This window comes from Choloepus didactylus, chromosome 24 (assembly GCF_015220235.1).
Source record: "Choloepus didactylus isolate mChoDid1 chromosome 24, mChoDid1.pri, whole genome shotgun sequence".
Taxonomy (NCBI): Eukaryota; Metazoa; Chordata; class Mammalia; order Pilosa; family Megalonychidae; genus Choloepus; species Choloepus didactylus.
The window spans coordinates 2,361,719-2,384,487 of NC_051330.1; the positions used below are offsets into that span (position 1 = coordinate 2,361,719).

Sequence of the window (22,769 nt, forward strand, 5' to 3'; positions counted from 1 at the left end):
TAAATAGTCATGAGTATTTAGTATCTCATAAAGGTATCAGTGGGGAAAAGATGGTGTAGGTACTTCTGGTTCCTTAGGCTTTACACCCAAGCAATGAAAGAAGCAATAGATAAATGGGATTTCCTCAAAATTGAATAATTTTGTGCTTCAAAGGACAACAGTCCTTTTGATATGGGAAGCTCATAGTCAAGAAAGTGAAAAGGCAGCTTACTCAATGGGGGAAAATATTTGGAAACCACATATCTGATAAGGGTTTGATATCAAGAATATATAAAGAAATCTACAACTCAACAATAAAAATACAAACAGTCCAGTTAAAAAAAATAAACAAAAGACATGAATAGACTTTTTTCCAAAAGAAATACAAATGGCTAAAAAGCACACGAGAAGATGCTTAACTTCACTAGCTATTAGGGAAATGCAAATCAAAACTGCAGTGAGGTATCACTTCACACCTACTAGAACGGCCACTGTTAAACAGACAGGAAACTACAAGTGTTGGAGAGAATGTGGAGAAATGGGAACACTCATTCACTGCAGGTGGGAATGCAAAATGGTGCAGCCACTGTGGAAGGCAATTTGGTGGTTCCTCAGGAAGCCAAGAATAGAACTACCATATGATCTGGCAATTCCACTTCTAGGTATATACCCAAAAGAATTGACAGCAGTGACTCACAGATATTTGCACTCCAATGTTCAAATCAACAGTATTCACAATTGCCAAAAGATGGAAACAACCCAAGTGTTCATCAGCCTTTGAATGGGTAAACAAAACGTGGTATAAATATACAATGGAATATTATTCACATTAAGAAGGAATGAAGTTTTGAAGCACACAACAACATGGTTGAATCTTGAGGGCATTATGTTGAGCTAAGTAAGTCAGACACAAAAGGACAAATATTGTGTGATTTCACTAATATGGACTAACTATAATATGTAAATTCAGAGAGATAATGTCTAGAATATGAATGTAGGAGATAGAATGAGGGTAGAGAATGGGGAGCGATGCTTAACACATGCAGAATTTTTAACTAGGTTAAATTTAAATGTTTGGAAATGGATAGAGGTGATAGCACATTATGGTGAGTGTAATTAACAGCACGGAATTACAGGTGTGATTGTGATTGAAAGGGGAAGTTGAGAGTTCTGTGTGTCACTAGAAGGAAAGCTAGAGGTTAAAACATGGGACTGTATAACACAGAGAACCCTGTGGTGGATGATGACTGTGACTAATAGTACAAATATTTTAAAGAGTTCTTTCATGAAGTAGAACAAATGTATGTCATTATCATGTGGAGTTAATAATAGAGCGGTATATGGGAAAAATGCACCTATTGCAAAATATGGACTATAGTTAACAGTAATATTTTAATATTCTTTCATAAACAGTAGGAAATGAATCAAACTAATGCTAGGGTTAAACAATAGGTGACTGTAAGGAGTATGGGATGCTTTTTGTTTTCTGTTTTGGACTAATGAAAATGTTCTTAAATTGACTGTGGTGATGAATGCACAACCATGTGATGATACTGTGAGCCACTGATTGTATACGTTGGATGGATTCTATGGTATGTGAATATATCTTGATAAAACTGTATTTTTAAAAAATGGTAGAAGCGCATAGCACTCTTGCTAGGACTCATTTTATGAACTGTGGCTGGCACTGTTGGCTGCCTCTCCAGTAGCCATTCCCACCCCATCCCCTTCTTGTTGACCATCAGAACCCAATGTTATAAGCAGCCACAGCATGCCCAGACCAGCCAGGATTGATGTAGGACAGCTAGTGAGACTTTCATTCTCCTTTTCCAGATCAGTTGCTCAGCCTCTCTTACAGCCAAGGAGGGCCACTGAGATGTATGGGGAAATCTGCTGGAAGCTTGAGGAAAGGTTCTGTTTTAAATGTAGCAGAAGCACCAGGACCAGAGAAGAGCTGACTGGTACTGCCTCTTCCCTCGTTTCAAGGCTCTTGTGACACCTGGAGTTCCTCCAGTCTTCTTGTAACCATGAAGCAATACACTGGAGGATCCAAAGCAACTGAATGAGGGCAGAGCAGGAAGATGGGATCAGCCTGTATCCATCGACATCACTTCTCTCATCCACCAGCCCTGACCTGTCCATCTCCATGCTCTTGACATATGACAAGATGAAAGAGTTTTATTGTTTAAGTGGTTTGGTCAGTCTCTCTGTTACTTGCAGCCAGAAACATCCTATGTGACCCTGGTCAGTGGCATGAACTCTTTCCGTTCTTAACTCTAGTGTACAAAATAGTTGTTCTGGGGAGATCCATGTCCAGAAATTTTTAAACAGCTCTATATAAGACTACATTTTTTTTTCTCACCAACATCCCAAGGAATTCTGTTAGTCTCTTAGAAACAGTGGAACTGCAAAATAGGGCATGATGCAGTGAAGTGGAAAATACTTTGAAAGAAGAGCAGAATAAAAAGCTCAATATACTGGAAATTATCTAACTATTTAAAAACAGCCACAGAACAAAATTCTGTACCTTGGGCAAAAAGGCTAGGAAGAAACTCATCAATGTGTTGGAGAGTTGCTTCTAGGTGATGGGGTTTTGAAACTTTTTTTTCTTTTTTAAACCTTTTATAAACAAAGCCCACCTTACTCCTCTATGTGGTTGTGGGAGTAGGTTGTGCATGTACTTTAAAGAACACTCTCATCTTTTTCCTTATCTCCCATCCCCTTGTCTGTCTGACCACGAATTCAGCTTCCCAGTTACCAAGGAAAGCAGAAGTGAGGTGCCTGCTGAAGTGAGTACTTTAGTTACTGATGCAAAAGATTTCCGACCGTGAATGAGTAAATCAGCATTTGTGATCTGTCTGCTGTGAGTCTGGATAACCTGAGAGACAAGGCCCTGAGAAACTAGACCCCGGTTTGTGGCAAGGCCCCTTGTCAGGGCTGGCAGAACCCAGAAACAGGGAAAGTCACACATGAACATCCCACCAACTGCAACGAAGCTCTGCTAAGCACCTACTGTGTGCTGCGTATGGGCTTAGCACTTCACAGGCTGTTTTAGTAAATCTGTTCTAGTTTGCTAATGCTGCTGGAATGCAAAACACTAGAAACGGATTGGCCTTTATAAAGGGGGTTTATTTGGTTACATGGTTACAGTCTTAAGGCCATAAAGTATCCAAGGAAAGTCATCAACAGTCGGGTACCTTCACTGGAGGATGGCCAATGGTGTCCAGAAAAACCTCTGTTAGCTGGGAAGGCATGTGGCTGGTGTCTGCTCCAAGTTCTGGTTTCAAAATGGCTTTCTCCCAGGGCGCTCCTGTCTAGGCCGCAATTCCTCAAAAATATCACTCTTGGTTGCTTTTGGGGTGTTTGTCCTCTCTCAGCTTCTCTGGAGCAAAAGTCTGCTTTCAACAGCCGTCTCCAAAATGTCTCTCATCTGCAGCTACTCTCTCAGCTTCTGCACATTCTTCAAAGTGTCCCTCTTGGCTGCAGCAAGCTCACTCCTTCTGTCTGAGCTTATATAGTGCGCCAGTAAACTAATCAAGGCCCACGCTGAAAGGGCAGGGCCACACTTCCATAGAAATCATCCAGAGTCATCACCCATAGTTGGGTGGGTCACATCTCCATGGAAACAATCTAATCCAAAGGTTCCAACTTAATCCCCACTAACATGTCTGCAAAATTCTGTATCTTGGGCAAAAAGGCTAGGAAGAAATCCATCAACGTGTTGGATAGTTGCATCAAAAAACACGGCTTTTTCTGGGGCATGTAGACCATCTTGTTTAATCTGTACAACCACCTTTCGGGTACAAGCTGGAGGTGCAGAGAGAGGGGATCACCGGCCCACGGCCACACAGCAACTGAGTGGGAAATCCAGGTGTGACTCTACTAGACGACCCCACCACCAATCTCAAAGATGCAGATGTCTGAGAAAAGACAAAATGTCCGTGGGAATGTTACAGCCACGGAAATAAAAAGTGTTGGAAGAAGGGGTGGGCGCTTGGGGACGGGACGCCACCGAGATGCCGGCACAGCAGGTGCCTTAGCATTCTTCTAGGCCTGTGCGCTAAAAAGGAGGTGTCGGCCACTGTGGGTCGGTATCTTCCTCCTTCAGAGGAACCAAGGGCCAAACAAACAAGGCGAAATTCAAGAACCGCCTCTACATTTTACCGTCAACGCCCATTTAAACGATTCTCCAATTTTTCAGGAAAAAATAAGCAAACACGAACTCATGAAAGGTTCATCTCCCACGCGGAAATCTCATCTGAAAAGGCCACCCGGGGGCTCAAGGGGACGGTGCGACTTCCGGGACCCATTCCCGAGAGGCGCCAGGAAATAGAGGAAGAGACCCAGCCTCGGGGTGGAGCCCCCACCTCCCGCTTGCCCCCGCCCCCGCCGCAGAACCCCGAGTCCGGGCTGCGAAGACCCCACCCCCGCTCCCCGGCCACCGAGACCCCTGGACCCGGGGCTCCACGGCCGCGGAACCAAGGCAGGGAGGACCAAATGCGTAACGCTCCCCGTGTCCTTCCGCACACTTCCGGTTCCTCTCTAGGAGGCCGGCGGACCCCATCTCACTGTTCAGGCTGGGCGGCTCCACTGCCCAGCAAGCCTTGGCATTTAGGCGGTCCTCTCGCTTAAAGTGGATGTTGAATGACTATATGAAAATTGTAAACTTCCGTGTGATTGAAGTTATATCAAAATTAAGACATACAAAAAAGTGGACTAAGGAAAATATTTGCAACTCGTATAATATAGAAGAAAAAAAGCCCGCAAATCAATAAGTTAAAAATTAACAGTCTACAGTTTATTTAAACAACAGAGTTACATGGACCCTGGAATAGAAAATGAGACCTTGCTATTCTGTGCAGGTATTGCAATACCCAGATACATCCCAGAGTATTTTGGGCAGAGAATAAAAGAGTATTTGCAAAAGCCCCTTTAGGGACTGGGGGAAAATGTGGAAATATTAAACTTCCCCACCTGTGGAATTCCTGATTTTCTTGCAAGCATTGGGGACTCCCAGTTTAAAATGTCAAGCCTTGGATTTTGGGGCTTGCCCCTATGAAACTTATTCCTGCAAAGGAGAAGCTAAAGTAGAAAGATTCTGATAAATAAAAGCTAGACAGTCTGTGCACTCAAGAGATTCCACAACTTGTAATGCAATAATGGAGGGGTTTACCTTCTTCAGCTTCAAAGTTGAAGGGTTTTAGTTATTTAATTTTTTAAGTATCAAACTGGTAGTGGCTTTTCAGCTGCAGTGTCTTCACTCTGAGATAAGCAGTCTTCTTCACAATGTATTTTTAATATCCTCATGCTCAACTTTAAGACAAAGCCATTTTAATACTAGGTGCACACCGCATGCCTTTGCTGCAAACTGCTTTTCTTGACAAGTTATGCAGTAGTTCAGGGAGGGATGGTTAAGGCTGTATTACTGAACGGTGCTGGTAAATACTACACAATTTTTTTGTCATGTTGCAACCCCTGATTCCAATTTATTGACTGCTGCCATGGAATCAGATAGCAACAATGACAGCATTACTCAGATTTTTTTTTTTTTTACTATGATTTAGTAGCAACTGAGGTTCCCACTTTTAACCCCTTAGCAGCAAGATCCAAGTTCCCTCATATGCACATTAGCACCTAAGTGTCAAGGGGTTAAGTAACCAGCACAAAGATACCGCACTTCTGACTGTAGCATTTGGCAGAACTGAAAGGAAAGGAAGTTGTGCTACGTGTTAAAGGGACTGCGGGCAGCAGAAAGAAGACACCAGGAGAAGATAAAATGTCACATGAGGGCTTTATAGTCTTGTATGTATCCTCCATTATAACCACCATAGTCTGCCAGATCGTCTTTCATGGTGGCTGTGCTGGTTTGGATGTTTTATGTCCCCCAAAACGCCATTATCTTTGATGCATCTTGTGTGGGCAGGAAACATTTTAGTGTTGATTGGGTTGGAAACTTTTGATTGGATGTTTCTGTGGAGATGTGACCACTCAACTGTCGGTGAGATCTTTCATGGGATAATTTCCCTGGAGGTGTGGCCCCACCCATTCAGCGTGGGCCTTGATTAGTTTACTGGAGCACTGTATAAGCTCAGATAGAAGGAGTGAGCTTGCTACAGCCAAGAGGGACACTTTGAAGAATGCACAGGAGCTGAGAGAGGAGCTGCAGCTTACAGAGACATTTTGGAGACGGCCTTTGAAAGCAGACTTTTTTTTTTTTTTATTAAATTCAGTTTTACTGAAATACATTCACACACCATACAATCATCCATGGTATACAATCCACTGTCCACAGTATGATAACATAGTTATGCGTTCATCACCACAATCTATCTCTGAACATTTTCCTTACATCAGAAAGAACCAGAACAAGAATAAAAAATAAAAGTGAGAAAAGAACACCCAAATCATCCCCCCATCCCACCCCATTTGTCCTTTAGTTTTTATCCCCATTTTTCTACTCATCCATACACTAGATAAAGGGGGTGTGATCCACAAGGTCTTCACAATCACATTGTTACCCCTTGTAATCTACATTATTATATAATTGTCTTCAGGAGTCCAGACTGCTGGGTTGGAGTTTGGTAGTTTCAGGTATTTACTTCTAGCTATTCCAATACATTAAAGCCTAAGAGGTGTTATCTATATAGTGCATAAGAATGTCCACCAGAGTGACCTCTCGACTCCATTTGAAATCTCTCAGCCACTGAAACTGTTTCGTCTTATTTTGCATCCCCCTTTTGGTCAAGAAGATACTCTCAGTCCCACGATGCCGGGTCCACATTCATCCCCAGGAGTCATATTCTGCATTGCCAGGGAGATTTACAACCCTGGGAGTCGGGTCCGACGTAGCGGGGAGGGCAGCGAGTTCACCTGTCAAGATGGCTCAGTTAGAGAGAGAGAGGGCCACATCTGAGCAACAAAGAGGTACTCAGGGGGAGACTCTTAGGCACAACTATATGCAAGTTTAGACTCTCCTTTGTGGTAATGAGCTTCATAAGGGCAAGTCCCATGATCGAGGGCTTAGCACATCAAACTGCCAGTCCCAATGTTTGTAACAACATCAACACCAGTCCAGGTGAGGATGTCCAACACATCCGCACCTTCCCCCAGATTCTCGGGGCTGGGGAGGGGTAGGCTGTAAATATATTTTTTATTATCTGCCCAAATTACTCTGGGATGTGTCACTATTTCACTCCAGCCTATACTAACCTACAGTATCTCACTTCCTATTCAAAGTTCCATGCAATTGTGGTGTTTGAACAAATCGACTGTAGAGTTGTACAGTTTAGAAAATTTAGATCCTGTACCAAATAGATATCTCTTCCCTTGGTCTCATATGGAAGTTGAAGTTTTAAAACACAATCAGTTTCAACCTTTACCCTTTGGCCTGGCTTGCCCTGGTCTTAACCAGACCTGCTTCATTCATATCACTAATTGAAGTCTGGGCTCTTTTTCAGCCTTTTTTTTTTTTTTTTTTTTGACAGTTGCTGTATGCACTAATACTGACATTCATATCTGCCGAGCTCTAGCTCTGAGTTTCAGGTGTCTCAGAGATATGCATTGTTCCAGAGACCAATCAGGTTATATGTGAAAGCAGACTTTTGCTCTGGAGAAGCTAAGAGAGGACAAATACCCCAAGAGCAACTTAGAGTGACATTTTTGAGGAATTGTAGCCTAGAGAGGAACGTCTTGGGAGAAAGCCATTTTGAAACCAGAACTTTGGAGCAGATGCCAGCCACGTGCCTTCCCAGCTAACAGAGGTTTTCTGGATGCCATTGGCCATCCTCCAGTGAAGGTACCTAATCGTCAGTGTGTTACCTTGGACACTTTATGGCCTTAAGATTGTAACTGTGTAACCAAATAAACCCCCTTTTATAAAAGCCAATCCATTTCTGGTATGTTGCTTAACGGCAGCATTAGCAAACTAGAGCAGTGGCCTTTAATCCCCCTCCAGGAACCACAACTTTCTTCTTTTTGGCTTTTCTTTTCTTTTCTTTCTTCTGTTTTTCACTGCAAAGCACAATCAATGAATTGGTAATCTTTTTCAAGTTATCAATTTCCACGGAAATACACACATCTTGAACTAAGGCTTCCAAAAAAACACTGGCATAATATAGTGATTTTTCATATTGTGTAATTTAATCTTCTAGTAACTTTCCAAACTCTGTGAAATCATCTCTTGAAAATGGGTTCATAGTGTCTATTCCATAAACTGTATTATTAACACCAAAAGTTTCTTTTGCTAATTAGAGGTCTGACTCTCCCTGAAACTTCTTTAGCCACAGTTTATCTGCTAATTGTTCTGGTGTTGGCACTTTAGGGTCTTCATTTTCTTCCAACCTCTTTTTGATTTCTTGTTGCCTTTCCTTCTGTTGCTGCTCTTTCTCTTCGAGCTTCTCTACTATTTTTTTCTTCTACGAAACTTTTACTTCTGGTTTTACTTCTGCTTCCTCTTTTCATTTGTCAGCATTGTCATCCCAGTGATCCTCCTCGTCCTCGTCTTCATCCTCGCCTTCCCAGTGGACCCCGCCGCGGAGTTCGAGGGGCACAGGTGAGTCACTGGATTTAACGACACAGCTTTTATCAGTGACCGTGTGATTGTGAAAACTTTGTGACTAACACTGCCTCTGTCCAGAGAATGGGCAGATAAGTAATAAAATAAAGACAAAAAATATATAAATAGTTGGGGGGATAAGAGGTATGGGATATTTTGGATGTTCTTTTTTATTTTTATTTATTTTTTTCTTTATTTTGGAGTGATGAGAATGTTCTAAAATTGATTGTGGTGATGAATGCACAACTATGTGATGATATTGTGAGCCACTGATTGTATACTTTGAATGGACTGTAAGGTGTGTGACTATATCTCAATAAAATTGCATAAAAAATGAATGACCTAAATAGAAAACAGATTGAAGAGATTGACTATATTAAACAATTAAAACTTGGTCATAATAAAAGTCACCGTAATCAGAAAAAAAGTCAGGCCACAGAATATTAGACATTTGCAAAGCATATAACTGAATACAAAACATTGCTAAAAGAAATTAAAGAAGACCTGAATAAATGGAAGGACATTCCTTGATCCTGGATCTGAAAATGTCAATTCTACCCAAAGTGATTTACAGATTCAATGCAATCCCATTCAAAATTCCAACAGCCTATTTTGCAGGAATGGAAAAGCCAGTTATCAAATTTATTTGGAAGGGTAAGGTGCACCAAATAGCCAAAACATCTTCAAAAAGAAGAGTGGAGTTGTAGGACTCACACTTTCTGATTTTAAAGCATAAGAGAAAGCTACAGTGGTCAAAACAGCATGATATTGACACAAGGATAGACATATCGACCAATGGAACTGAGAGTTCAGAATAGATGATCACACCTATGTGCAACTGATTTTTGACAAACCTGCCAAGTTCACTCAATTGGGAAATAATAGAATCTTTAACAAATGGTGCTAGGAAAAATGGATATCCATATGCAAAACGATGAAAGATGACCCCTATCTCACAGCATAGATAAAAATTAACTCAAAATGTATCAAAGACCTAAATACAAGAGTCAGGACTATAAAACTCCTAGAAGAAAATGTAGGAAAGAATCTTCAGGGTCTTGTGTTAGGCAATAGTTTTTTAGACTTTACACCCAAAGCACAAACATGTAAGAAAAAAATATATGTGACAATTCAAAATTAAAAACTTTTGTGCATCAAAAGACTTTGTTACAAAAGTGAAATGACAATGTACTCAATAGTAGAAAATACTCAGAAACCACATATCCAATGAGGGTTTAATATCCAGAATATATGAAGAAATCCTACAACTCAAAATAAAAAGAAAAACAACTTAATTGAGAAATGAGCAAAATACTTGAATAGACATTTCTCCAAAGGGGTTATACAGATGGCTAAAAAGCACATGAAAAGATGCTCAACATCACTAGCTATTAGGGAAATGCTAATCAAAATCATGAGGTATCATTTCCCACCCACTAGAATGGCCGCTATTAAACAACCAAGAAAGTACAAGTGTTGGAGAGGATGTGGAGAAATAGAAACACTCATTCTTTGCTGGTGGGACTGTAAAGTGATGCAGCCACTGTGGAAGACAGTTAGTTCCTTGGGAAGCTAAGTATAGAATTACCATATGACCCAGCAAATCCTTCTTCTAGGTATATTCACAAAAGAATTGAAAACAGGGACTTGAGCAGATATTCGGATGTCAGTGTTCATATTGGCATTATTTACAATTACCAAAAGATAGAAGGAACCCCCATGCCCATCAACCAATGAATGGATAAACAAAATGGAATATTATTCAGCTGTAGAAGGAATGAAATCCTGATGTATGTGACATCATGGATGAACCTTGAGGACATTATACTGAGTGAAATGTACCATACCAAAAGGACAAATAGTGTATGATCTCACTGATAATGGACTAATTATAATAAGCAAACTCATAGAGTTAGAATCTATAATGTAGGTTACCAGGGGTTTAACCCAATAGGGTTAAAGAATGGGGAGTTGATGTTTAATTTGTACAGAATTTCTATTTAGGTTGATTGCAAAGGTTTGGAAATGGATGGTGGTGATTGCAGCACATTATTGTAATTAACAGCACTGAATTTTAGAGGTGAATTTGGTTAAAAGGGGAAACTTTTGCATATGTTACTTGAATAAAAATTAAAAGATAAAACCTAGGACTGTATAACACAGTAAACTCTATTGTAAATGATGGATTATATTTAATAGTATAAGAATGTTCTTTCATGAATTATAACAAATATGGGACACTAATACAAAGTGTTAATAATAGTGTGGTATAAGGGGGGAATACACATAGTGTAAACTATGTATGATAGTTAATAGAACAATTTTAGTAATCTTTCAATTGTCACAAACGTAACTAGTGTTAAAAAAATAGTGTCATTATAAAAAAAAAGTGCTATTCTCAATTGTAACAAATGTTCCACACCAATGCAACGTGTTGGTGGTGGGGTGGTGTATAGGAACCCTTAATTTTATCCATGATTGTTCTGTAAACCCACAACGTCTCTAATAAAAAAAAAAATCAGTTTGCCCTAAATGTGAGGGTTGATACCTGAGCTCTCAATTTGATTCTGTTGGTCTATCCTTGTATGATTACCATGATGTTTTGGTTCCTGTGGCTTTGTAATAAGTATTAAAATCAGTAAGTGTGAGTCCTCCAACTTTATTCTTCTTTTAAAAGACGGCTTTAGCTATTTGGGGCCACTTACCTCTCCATATAAATTTGAAGTTTAAATTTTCTTGTCTTCCAGTTCATTGATGCTTTCTTCTGCCAGTTCCCATCTGCTGTTGAAATCCTCCTGTTAATTTTTCATCTCAATTATTGTGGTGTTCAACTATAGTAGCTCCATTTGGTTCCTTTCTAAAATTTCTCTTTCTTGAGATTTTCATATTGTTCATTCATTAGTTTCCTGATATCCTTGAGTCCTTTCTCTGCATTTTCCTTCATCTCCTTGAGCCTAGTGAAGATTATTTTTTAAAGTCTTTGCCAGTTTGTCCACAGTCTGCTCTTCTCTGTTGGTGTTCCTTTGGATGGGCCATCATTTCCTATTTCTTTGTTTGTCTTGTAATCTTTTGCTGCACAGTGTACATTTTAATATTTTAAGATGTTAACTCTGGGACTTATTCCTGGAGATCTCTGTTTCTTGAGCTTGTGACCAGCTGGTTATATGAGAGCGATTTTCTCCTGTCAGAAGGGTCTGCACAAGGTGACTGAAAAGTGCAGGGTCCTCCTTGTCTTTCCTAGGCTATATCTTTCCTGGGCTTGTGCTTGCTAGTAGCATAGGAGTTTCCCTGCTTACCAGAATTTGAATGCCCCCTCCACTTTCCAGGAAACAGTCCTTCTTCCTTTCCTGAGATTCCACTGCAGGTCTTAAAGCTGGTACATTTTGCTCCAAGCTGTTCTCCTCAATTGTCTTTACACTTCTGCTTTGCCTGGAGGGCAAATTCTGGAAGGGGTGTGGCATCTGGACAGGAGTTTCCCAAATAAGTCTTTCTCAGCCAGAACAAGGTCAGGGACCCACAGAGAGTTCCAGCTCCTTCCAAATTGCCCTGGCCAGGGGATGATGCAGGGGCCAGGAAGGGCACCAGGAGCTTCTTCTGTGGCTCTCCAAAGCTGTGCCTTCCTGATCTGCTCAGCAAATGCAACCCGTCAACTGTCCTCCACATCCCTGAGGAGGCAAACTGTCCTAGTCTCCTATACCACCTCTGCCTGGGGCTGCACTCAGACCCAGGCCCCCAGTGATCTGGAGAAAGCTAATCAAAACCCATGACCAGCAGTCAGCCTATGCCCACCCCAGATCTTGGGAAAGTGGATCTTTATGTGCCTTTCTGGTACCAGTAAGCTATGCCAGGGGCTGGACCCCACTGCTCCCTGCCACGTGATTAGGGGCAGGGTAACGGTAACTACTGTGTGGAGTATTCACCATAATTTACCAGCTTCTTGCTCCCACTTTTCCCTGGATGCTGGACAGTGTTCTACTGGACTCCAAAGTTTCTAAACAGTTGACTCAGTTCCTGTCTGTTTAATAGTTGTTCTGGTGGAGGGACTGATTCCTGGAGGTTCCTACTCTGCCATCTTCCCACAAAGTCTCCTACAGCCAATTGATTTTTGACAAGAGTGTCAAGTCCATTCAATGAGGAAAGAATAGTCTCTTCAACAAATGGTTCTGGGAAAACTTGATATCCATATGCAAAAGAAGGAAGGTGGACCCCTTCTTCACACCACATACAAAAATTAACTCGAAATGGATCAAAGACCTAAATATAAGAACCAAAGCTATGAAACTCCTAGATAAAAACATAGGGAACCATCTTCAAGACCTGTGTTAGGTAACCTTTCTTAGACTTCACATCAAAAGGAAGAACAACAAAAGAAAAAAACAGGTAAATGGGACCTCATCAAAATTAAAAACTTTTGTGCACTAAAGGACATCATCATGAAAGTAAAGAGAAATGGGAGAAAATATTTTGAAACCACATATCCAATAAGGGTTTAATATCCAGAATACATAAAGAAATCCTACAACTCAATAACAAAAATACAAATAACCCAATTTTAAAAATAGGCAAAAGACTTGGACAGACATTTCTCCAAAGAAGATACACAAGTGGCCAAATACCACATGAAAAGTTGTTCAGCATCATTAGCTAATATAGAATTTCAAATGAAAACCACAATGACATACCCTTTCACACCTACTAGAATAGCTACAATTTTTTTTTTTTTTAAAAAAAGGAAAACAAGTGTTGGAGGGGATGTGGAGAAATAGGAACTCATTCATAGATGCTATGGAACACAGTTCAGTGGCGCCTCTGAAAGTTAAATATAGAATTAACATATGACCTGGCAATCCCACTTCTAGGTCATATGGTAATTCTATACCCAAAAGAATTGAAAGCAGGGACTCAAACAGATATTTTCATGCTGATGTTCATAGTGGCATTATTCAAATTTGCCAGTAGATGGAAGCATCCAAGTGTTCACCAGCAAATAATGGACAAACAAAACGTGCTATATACATATGATGGAATATTATTCAGCTGTAAAATAGAATGATGTTTGACACATGCCACTGCATGGATGAAACCTGAAGACATCATGTTGAGTGAAAAAATAAACCATACCCAAAAGGGCCAATATTGTGTGATATGAAATAATTAGAATAAGCAAAGTCACAGAGTCAGAAACTAGAATACAAGTTACTAGAGAGGGGTATGGGATGGTGGGTTAATGTCTGATTGATTCAGAGCTTTTCTCTGGGGTAATGAAAAAGTTTTATCAATGAATAGTGGTGATGGTAGCACAGCATTGCAAATGTAATTAACTACACTGAATTATGTATTAGAATGCAGCTAAAAGAGGGAGATTTTATGCTGTATATATGCTCCTAGAAAAAAAAAATTGAAAAAAGGACTGTACAACACAAATGGTGAATCCTGATGTAAATGGACTCTAGTTAATAGTACAATTATAATAACTTTGTTTCATGAATTGTAACAAGGTACCACTCAAGTGCAAAATGTTAATAATGCAGAAAACTATGTGTGAAGGGGGGCATATGGGAACTATGTATTTTCTGCATGATTTTTCTGTAAACTCACAACTTCTCTAATTAAAAAAAAATAAGTTAAAAAATGACAATAGTAACATCCAACAAATAATTTAAGGAAAAAAATTAAACAGAGAGATGTTTTACATTGATAAAACATATAGTCTGTCTAGAAAATGAAATAGCCTCATAACGTAATGCACTGATGAATAGAATCAAGCATGGAAGTACTTTAAATCCCAGGAGAATTTAATAAAAGCCCAGGTATTGGGTGAAACAAACATAATCCTATCTGAAACAGACATATTAGGGAGAAAAAAATAACACTGTGAATCACACAATGAAAAAAGCTGGTTTACTGGATATGTACAACTTTGAAACCAGAAAAGAACCTATTCTTTTAAAATGTCTATAGAACACTTTAAACACTGGGTTTTAATCTACATCACAAGGAAAATCGCAATGAATTTCAAAATTACACAGGTCACATTTTCTAAGAACAATAAATTAAATTAGAAATTAGCAGCCAAATGATAGCCCTTCCAACCCACAAATCTAACCTTTTGGAAATTTAAAAACAAAATAAAATGAATTCTTCTACATAAATCTTATATTAAAGAGAAAAATGAAACAAATTACAGACTAGTGGGAAATAAATAATAATGAATCAACTATATATGGCTATATATGAGACACCGTTAGGAGGTATACAGAAAAAATGATTAACTATAAATGTACTTTTTAGAAAGCAAGAGAGATACAAAATAAACGAAATCACAGATATATAAATCAAAATGTCAAAAGAAGGATAATAAAATAAGCCAAGAAAATAGAGGAAAGAAGTCAAATAGGTAAATGAAGATATCAAATAAGTAGGTATATATGTAATTTGTTAAATAAAAGACAGCTTTTTCTTCAAAAGATTAATAAAACAGACAGTTTTTAGCAAGACTTAAGAAGAAAGAAAGAAGTCAGGAAGGGAGGGAGGAAAGAAATACACATAAATAACATTAGAAACAGTAAAAGGAATGTAACTGTAGATAGGTTTAAAAATTGATTTTAACTATAGATAGGCTTAAAATTTATGGTATTACCATATACAGTTTAAGAAATCTGAAAATATGGATGAAATGAATAATTTTCTGGGAAAATATAAATGACCAAAATTGACTTGTGATCAGGTACAGATAAAAACAAGGTGATGATATTTTCCCATATACTAGCAATGAGGAATTAGAACATTTAAAAAATCCCATTCCATAATAGCTACACTATCTATGAAATAAAACTTGAGGAAAAAAGTCTTAAAACTTAATGTGCTGAAGAAGAAAAACAAAAGATATGTAAGGACAAAACAAAAGGATTGTATTCTTCATGGGACACTAACATTATAAAGATGTAAATTTCTCCAATCCAAATCGTTAGAGATTTATTCTTAATAGAGGAGATGATTCTGAAGTTCAGATGGAGGAGCAAATGTGTAAACATAGCTGAGGAGCTTTCGAAAAGGAAGCATAATTAGAAGCAAGATGCTCTTCAGACATCAAAAATGTTACTGCAACAGTGTGTTTACTAATACAACAGACCCAGGAATGTGTATAAACGTAGTGGGTGGTAAAGATGCCTCCTCAATAATCGGGAAAATTCGGATTTTTCTCTAATGGGTAATACGACATCTACTTCCCATTGGAGCTAAACAAACATCTTGCTTTATATTCCCACCCTTACACATGCACACACACATCCCTGAGAAATATAAATGAAACAAAAATTGAAGCAAAACCCATGAAAGTACTAGAAGGAGATACTAGAAATATTGTTTCATATGTTGATCATTTCAAATTATATTCCCAATATAAAACAGACCCCAGAAGCTAGCAAATAAATTATTGGCATATTTAGCTACGTTAAAATTTTATACCTTTCTAAAATGAAAGATACCATTAAAAAAAAGTAAAAACACAAATAATGGCTAAGATATCCGCAGCAATTATTACAGACAGAGGGTCAATATCCAGAATATATAAAGAACATCTACAAATTGATAAGAAAGGGCAAACAAAATAATATAAATATAAGCATGAGACAGAAGAGACATCTCACAGAACCAGAAATACAAATAGACTCATAAACATGAAAAGATGTGCAACGTCACTAGTGATGAGAAAAAGTCAGTATAGTAGCATTAAGTTAACCTAGGAATTTAGCAAAGTTCGGAGGTTGTATAACATTCAATATGTATTGATGTACAGATATGGGCACTCTTGTGCCCTGCTGCTAGAAGTGTTAAAAGGAACAATATTTTTGGAAGGTATTTCTCAAAATCTTAAATGCATATTCCCTGATATCCAGCTCTACTGTTCTCAGGAAACAATTACACAAATGCATAGAGCACATTCACTGCAAGATTTTTTGGTAACAGTGAATTTCTGCGTATCAGAAGCCGAGACGGAGAAGATGAAAAGTTGCACAGAGAAATGAGAGTTAGAAGGATGTGGACCTTCCTTCGCAGGCTTCAGATCTAAGTCTGACGCGGACACTGTTAATGACACGTCCTGTGGACGCCTCCTAGCGTTGGTCCTCGGAACTGCACCCCGGACCCGTGAGGATGCGCCTCCCCCGGGCTGAGCATCGCTTGCACTGAGTAGCTCTGGGCTTGGATTGTGCAGTGAGGGGCTCGGACGAGGTGATCTCCAAGCTCTCCTTGTCTCTGCACCTTGTAAAGATGCTCGCCTCACTTTCCAGTCTCCCCCTCCCTTGCCCCGTTTTTCTCTCCTGGAGTCTGCTCCACGAAGTGGGTTTGTTGCACCAGGTGCGTTGTGAGCGCAGCTGACTTCGCGCAGAGGAAGGGGCTTGGCAGGACGCCCGAATCCCCTGCCGGCTTCTCGCCCCCCACCCGCACCCCCAGCTCTTCCCCTCTCCCAGCCCAGCACTGGGCAGACATTTTAGTAATTGCCAGAAAAGCTCAGCTGTGAATGACGTTCCCCTTTCGTGTTTTTCTCATGCAGTGACTCAAAACAACTTGGTTCTGAGTTTGAAACTTGGAAAGGGGACACCATTTACTCTCGCTCCCTGAGAAGGGAAGAGACCTGATGGATTTTAGCTGGGATTTGGAGCCTTACCTGGGCCAGTCCTAGTGATTTAAGGGCAGAGTTGGGTCACCAGCTCAGGCTGTGAATAGTATTTTCTTTTTCTTTCTTTCTTTCTTCTTTCTTCTCTCTCTTCTTCTCTTCTCTTCTCTTTCTTCCTCTTCCTTTCTTCCTTCTCTCCTTCTCTCTTCCTTCTTCTCCTTTCTTTCCTTTCTTTCTTTCCTTTCCTTTTCTTTCCTTCCTTCCTTCCTTCCTTTCTTTCTTGTAAGCAGAAATTTTATTTCCAAACTCTTCAAACACAAAATAAAGAATCTTTTTAAAAAGTGTCCCAAGTCAAACTGAAGACACATCACCAAAATAAAACACTGTGACATTAAGAATTCTTTGAGGCGATAGTATTTTCATATTACTTTGTTTTTAACCACTTGAACATAGGTTACATTTTAAACATGTATTAAAGACATGAAATCATGTAGTATTTGTTAAAGCACAAGCATAAAATAGAGGAACTTAGGAAGAGAAAGATCAAATCTGCTTCATGCACAGGATGGGGCAACCGTGTACATAATACAACATTTATCTTTCCCAAAGAAGTTTGCTAGAAACAGATCCCATGTTTAGTTTAAAAATAAAATGATCTTCTTGTTCAGAAAAATCAAGATATCATTTGATTAGTCATCTGTTTTTCCTTTCAATTTTTATTCAATTTTATTGAGATATATTCACATATCATACATTCATCCAAAGTATACAATAAATTGATCATATTACCATCATATGGTTGTGCATTCATCACCCCAATTTATTTTTTGTACATTTTCCATGTACCAGAAAAAGTGAAAATAAGAATAAAAAATAAAAGTAAAAAAGAACACCCAAATCATCCCCCCATCCCACCCTATTTTGCATTTAGTTTATTGTCCCCATTTTTCTACTCATCCATCCATACACTGGATAAAGGGAGTGTGATCCACAAGGTTTTCACAATCACATTGTCATCCCTTGATCTCTTCAAGAGTCAAGGCTACTGGGTTGGAGTTTGGTAGTTTAAGGTATTTACTTCTAGCTATTCCAATGCATTAAAACCTAAAAAAGGTTGTCTACACAGTGCATAAGAATGTCCACCAGAGTGACCTCTCGACTCCATTTGGAATCTCTCAGCCACTGAAACTATTTCGTCTCATTTTGCATCCCCCTTTTGGTCAAGAAGATACTCTCAGTCCCACGATGCCGGGTCCACATTCATCCCCGGGAGTCATATCTTGCACTGCCAGGGAGATTTACACCCCTGGGAGTCAGGTCCCACGTAGGGGGAAGGCAGTGGGTTCACCTGCCAAGGTGGCTTAGTTAGAGAGAGAGGCCACATCTGAGCAACAAAGAGGTACTCAGGGGGAGACTCTTAGGCACAATGATAAGCAGGTTTAGCCTCTCCTCTGCAGTAATGAGGGAAGCAGGAGTTTTAAGCAGGAACTTTTGGAAAGAGGACAGAGCTTGGCAGAGAGAAGAGGTGGGTGGGATGCCACACATAAAAGCACGGAAGGGGCACAACCACCACATGTCTGTGGCTGGTGAAGAGATTGGGGCCAAGGATAAAATGAGACGGAGGTGGAAAGGCTAAGGTGAGGACTGAGAGGTGGAGATAGAATGGATATGAATGACTGATGGATTCTGAAGATGAGGGGAGCATTTTATTTTACAGACTCAGGAGAGGAGGTGACTTGCCCCTCCCAGCCCCGCCTCATCTTAAGCCGCTCTTACTCCCATCTCTTTTGCCATCTTTCCTTGGCAGAAGAGAAGGATTTGTTCATCTCTTGTGAGTTTGGTTTGACTTTTCGTTCTGTCTCCTCACATCCTCGTATACCCCAGTCTGCCCAAAGAAATGATGTGCATGCGAATGGACTTGATATTGGGGAAAGGGATTCTCCAGTCCCCCCACCTCCAGAATTCCCTCAGAGGGCCTCGTGGAGAGGGCCGCTGTCCACCGAGGAGAACTAGACTAAACGATTTGCTGCGGAGACTGTGTAAGGAAGCGAGTTCTCCAAGGGTGGGTGGGAATCCTTCCCTTCCCTGTCACCCACAGCCCACCAGGACTCTGGGCTCACCCTGTCTTTTGGATTCGGGTCTTGGGAAGGGAGGTGCCCATTTATAGCTGGTGGATGGGGCTCAGGGGGCCAGGTTCCTCATGGAAAATTCACCCTCATGTGCAGGCAGTGGCCCACCAGGGCTAGCTCTTAGAGTCGTAGAACTGGACCCCGCCTGTTTCTCTATCTTTGCATTTCTGCTGAGACAACCTCTCCTCTCGCAAGGCAGCACAGAAACCTCTAATGGATCACCCAGAGGAAATGCAGTGAGAAAAACTCAGGATTAATGCTTCAAAGCAGACTTTCCCTACATCCGCACATTTTTTTTCAATTTACATGAATTGGATTTCCAAGTACAATTTCCCTCCAGAGGTCTTAGAAAGAGGGGGAAGGTATCTGGAAGCTTTGCATGGACTGCAAGCTGCGAAGGCTCAGAGGAGAGAGAAAGTGCTTCAGCGAGCAGCTCAGGACCTCTGGGCAGGCAGAGCCAGGACTCGAAACTTCCAAATCGCTCTTGGTTGCCCATAGAATAGCATCTCCCTCTGTGGTGTTCAAGGGCCTCTGCATTTTGTTCTCCTCTATTTTTTTCGTGGCTTTTCCTTCCACTGGTGAAAATCCCAAACTCTCCCTGCAGGCCCACACCCTTTACCTGTCCCCACACATGCTCGTCATCGCCCTCCACTCAGAATGTCTGCCCCACCTGGTTCTTTTACTTCCTTGATCCTGCTGGTCCTTCAGTGTCTATTTTCAGTTTACTCCGTTGGTGGGTCCTCCCCTGTACCCCCAGCCCCGGGCAACTGCACTCACCTTTTGCACTTACCATTCAGCCACTTTTGCTGCCCTGCCGACATCTTTTTTTCCCCAGTGTTTTGTATTGTCTTTATTTTCTCCATAGTCATTCTATACATTCAGTTTTATTGCAATATATTCACTTATCATACAAACATCCACAGTGTATAATCAGTGGTTCACAGTACCATTGTATAGTTGTGCTTCATCAGCACAATCAATTTTTGAACATTTTCATTACTCCAAATATAGACATCAACATAAAAGTAAAAGTAAAAAAAAAACACCTAAAACATTCCATCCCCCCCCCACCCCCATTATTCATTTACTTTTTGTCCCCATTTTCTACTCATCTGGCCCTACACTGGATAAAGGGAGTGTGAGCCACAGGGTTTTCACAATCACATGGTCACACCGTATAAGCTATGCAGTTATACACTCATCTTCAAAAATCAAGGCTACTGGGTTGCAGTTCAACGGTTTCATGTCTTTTCTTCTAGCTATTCTAATACACCAAAAACTACAAAAAGGGATAGCTATATAATACATAAGAATAACCTTCAGAATGACCTCTGGACTCTATTTGAAATCTCTCAGCCACTGAAGCTTTATTCATTTCATTTCACACCCCCCTTTTGGTCAAGAAGATATTCTCAATCCCATGATTCTGGGTCCAGATTCATCCCCGGGAGTCACATCCTGCATTGCCAGGGAGATTTACACCCTGGGAGTCGGGTCCCATGTAGGGGGAGGCCTGCCGACATCTTAACGCCTATGAGGGTCCCCAGCCTCACCAGCCTGTCTGAACAGGAGAGTCACCATAAAGTTGGCAACCTGTATCTCACTGGTTTTTGCCTCCACCTATTCATGCATGAACTTAGCACCTGTACAGGTATTTCACCGGGCGTTTCTGGGAGCCCCTGGGGTTGTCCTGCATGTGCTTGAGTTACTGTGTGCCACGGCTGTGACATGTCCCCTAGGACAATGTCAGAGTGGGTGCAGCCAGGGCACTGCACTGGGCTTGGTCCGGCACTTCTCGCTTCTCTCCCACTGATTCCAAAGTTGCTGTGGCCTGTGGCAAAATGGGTGGGAGCGAGGTAGTGCTGGCTGCCACTTTTTCTTTTTTTAATTTTCCCTGCACTAGAGAAATACCAAAGAAGTAATGCTGTGTATGAAATAGCTCTTGCAATTTTCACTTACAGCAATGCTCTCAGGCTGCCTTCCTTACTGACGTTGCTCTGCAGAAAAGGACCTGACAGATTAGAAACTGGGCACCAGGCTCTCCCTAACCCTTCATTCGTGGAGATTCCAGTCCACCGTCTGCGTCTTTTGCTGCGACAGTGAGGAGAGAGAGGGCTAACCAGGGACAGTCTTCCTGCTGCCTCCCTGGGGTCCCAGCTCTCCCGGGATCCGGGCAGCCCGCTGGAGAATCTTCTCCCTGCTCTTAGCATCTGCAGCTTGCAGTCTCTGCAAAGCTGCCAAAGACCTTTCCCCTGTTTCTACGACCCTGGGAGGGAAATTTTACATGGAAATTCAATTCATTATTTTCCTCACAGGGACAGGATATGACGAGGAGACTTCCTTGTTTTGTTCTATCCATCTTGGCTTCTGTAGCAAGGGACAGAGAAAACAGTATGTATCTTCAGGTGGAAGGTGGGTGAGTAATTCTGTCATAGAGGAATCAAGACACTTCACAACAATCGTCTCCCTTTGCAGGGGAGCTGAGGTGACTAGGACTCACCTGCCATTTCGGATGTCACTGCCCCCTACTAGGTAAGTAGCTCATTTCTCAATGCCTCAACTTCTCACTTCTAAACCTCCACCTTTCAGTGATGAAAAGAAGCAAATGGTGGTGGGAGGCTGTGGGGAGAGCATAAGATGAGTTGGAGCCATTCATGAGCTGAACCTCGCTGCAGGATGGGGAGCTTTGAGTGAGGCCAAGGCAAAGTGTCCTTGAAGAGGGGTCCTGCCTGAGGAGGCTGAATTCTAACACATCCCATTCCCCCCTCAAAGGGAAGGGCTCCGTGACCTGAGCAGGCTCCTCTCTAGGGACGGCTCCTCTCCCTTAGAGACTAGGGTTGGAAATCCTCTTGTGGTTCTGTTGGAATCAAACTAACTGGCAGCTTGTGGAGAGTAAAGCATTGCAGTGGGTGCTAGAAGGGTGAAAGAAGGTGGAAGCGTGCTCAGTCCTACCCCTTGGGGCTTACAGCTTAGGACAGGGGGACTGGGATGAGGGCAAAACTCATCATCAGTACAGAGCTTGCACTTACAAAAGTAGCAAAAGCGAAAAAAAAATAATAATCTTTAAAGAGAGACTTAAGAGCTGAAGTACTGGAGAAGGAGATTGGGGAGGAGAGAATTGGAATGAGGCTGGGTTAGGGACAAGGAGAAGACAAGAAGGAAGAGACGAAAGAGGAGAGAGGGCAATGGGCTTCCCCTGGCTGGAAGGTCTGCATCCGTGTGCACAATCCCTTATTCCTCCTTGTGTTTTCAGGAAAGAACATTCCAGAGGCTCCCAGGAGACAAGGGAAATGTAGCCCACTAACAAAACGTATCTCTAGCCCAAGCCTCATTTTCTCTCTGTCCTTCCTCTTTCATTGGGCTCTCCATCTTCCTCAAACATCCAATGCATCCAGTCTCTCACCCTTTCCTGCAAAACCTCTTCACCGGGAACAGAATCAGAAAGCCATTTACATTGTGGTGCTGGGAGCTGTGGTGTGCAGCCAGAGAA

General features: G+C 41.1%; 1 protein-coding gene and 1 pseudogene across 1 annotated transcript in view; one reads left to right on the forward strand and one right to left on the reverse strand.

Annotated features, from left to right (window-relative positions):
* Window positions 1–5,758: 5,758 nt before the first annotated feature.
* LOC119519743 lies at window positions 5,759–19,921 on the reverse strand (annotated as a pseudogene).
* BTNL9 (butyrophilin like 9) overlaps window positions 8,479–22,769 on the forward strand; it is a 31,367-nt gene continuing 17,076 nt past the window's right edge. Inside the window, exons 1-3 of the mRNA XM_037817847.1 lie at window positions 8,479–8,530; window positions 21,595–21,670; window positions 21,755–21,811. The gene's annotated coding sequence lies outside the window, so the exon portion shown is untranslated. The remainder of the gene's footprint in view (window positions 8,531–21,594; window positions 21,671–21,754; window positions 21,812–22,769) is intronic.